The sequence below is a fragment of the Sinocyclocheilus rhinocerous genome, unplaced genomic scaffold, assembly GCF_001515625.1.
Source record: "Sinocyclocheilus rhinocerous isolate Xijiao unplaced genomic scaffold, SAMN03320098_v1.1 scaffold1295, whole genome shotgun sequence".
NCBI classification, from domain to species: domain Eukaryota; kingdom Metazoa; phylum Chordata; class Actinopteri; order Cypriniformes; family Cyprinidae; genus Sinocyclocheilus; species Sinocyclocheilus rhinocerous.
The window spans coordinates 410,633-412,282 of record NW_015660499.1 but is presented as its reverse complement, the minus strand read 5'-3'; positions in this window follow the sequence as shown (position 1 = coordinate 412,282).

Below are 1,650 nucleotides of genomic sequence, written 5' to 3'. Positions count from 1 at the left end.
AAAAAGTCTCAGTTGTAAGAAGACCATGACCAGTTGCATAAACTGCAGACAGTAATTCTTAAAAAAACGACCCTTTTTTTTAGTGTGAAGAACATTCAAAAAATGTAAAGAACCTTTTTCCTATATACTGAACCTTTTGTGAAATGTAAAGGTTCCATGGATGTTAAAAGTTCTTCATGGAACTTCCAAAGATGACAATAAAGAACTTTTATTTTTAAGAGTGTAGCCACTCTGAACACAACCAAACACAAAATCCTAGCACTGTGATAGCAAGTTTTGCACAGTCAACACAAAATATAAAAAAATTACTATATTTATTAAATACAATCACTAATATTATAATTAATGCAACAATATACAAACCCCTCTTAAGCAGGCTACTGATAAAAACATGTTGGATATTTTAAAAAGCTGTGAAACTGTGTATGTTCACACCTTTAGGGTTCTGCCTTTACACTAGTCACTCTTTACGTTCACAAGCGTGAAAAACACTGAGAATTTTTATACTGCCATCTGCTTCTTCAAAATGCAGCTATATGATCGATATTATATTGCATTCTTATCAATCCTAATAAGAAAATCCACAAGCATCACATCACTATTCCTATCATTGCATCTGCTAACTCAAGTACAATCAAGATAATCAAGAACTAAATCATCAACAGCAAACTGAAAAATCATAATAAAAGACACTCATTTAAATAAATCAGCAAAATTTGCCTGCAAACTCACCCAGCCAGCACATACATGTGCGTGCAAGAGTACAGTGACCAGTGACAGTGGTGAGAATCACAAATACACCCAGAGGAAATGCATGTTTGCATTACTTTAATAAGGAAGAGGTGTAACCAGGGTTTCACTATTGAGCATCACGACCCTGATCTGGGGTCAGGTTTAACATCAGCTCAAAACCACTCTTATTCTTTGGACTTTCAGAGCGAGAAACAACACAAACTCTGCTCAGGTGGTCAAATGCCATGAATAATAATAATATCTGTGGCGTTTAGTTGAGCAGCATATGAAGGTCAATTTTCTAATTCAGAACGCCACAAAAGTTTCACCAATAGCAATGTTAAAGCAAACGAACAGACTCACCATAATGATGATGGCATGCGCTGGAACTACTATCACTAGGTTATTAGTCTGTCTGTGGAGTCTTTTCAAGGAGTGCGGTTGAAAGAATTGGAAAACTGATGACTAAAACTTTCACCACAACTTTTTTCTTCCTCCTAAATGGCATAAATGTTTGAGCAAAACACATTTATTTGAATCAATGAGTGAAAAATAATCTGATATGACTTTGCATTGTATGTTGTTAAACAAAATGCCATTTAACTGTGATAAGAAAGAAGGAAGACATATGTGTGTTTGTATGAAAGCCAGTCATAATGGAAACAAGGACAATTAACCACTGACCTTAAGGGGTGAATCTTTCAAAAATATAGGCTTTTACCGCAAAATCAAAAGAATATTACAAAATATAAATCATATTATAAAATTATTCTATAAATTAGATTATAATTATACATTATATTACTATATCATTATAAATCATATTTTGCTAGTAAATTAAGCCTGCTCTTTCCAATTTATTTTACAATTATTCTCAAAAGTGATAAAGGCAGCACAAAAATACTACCATTATGTGTA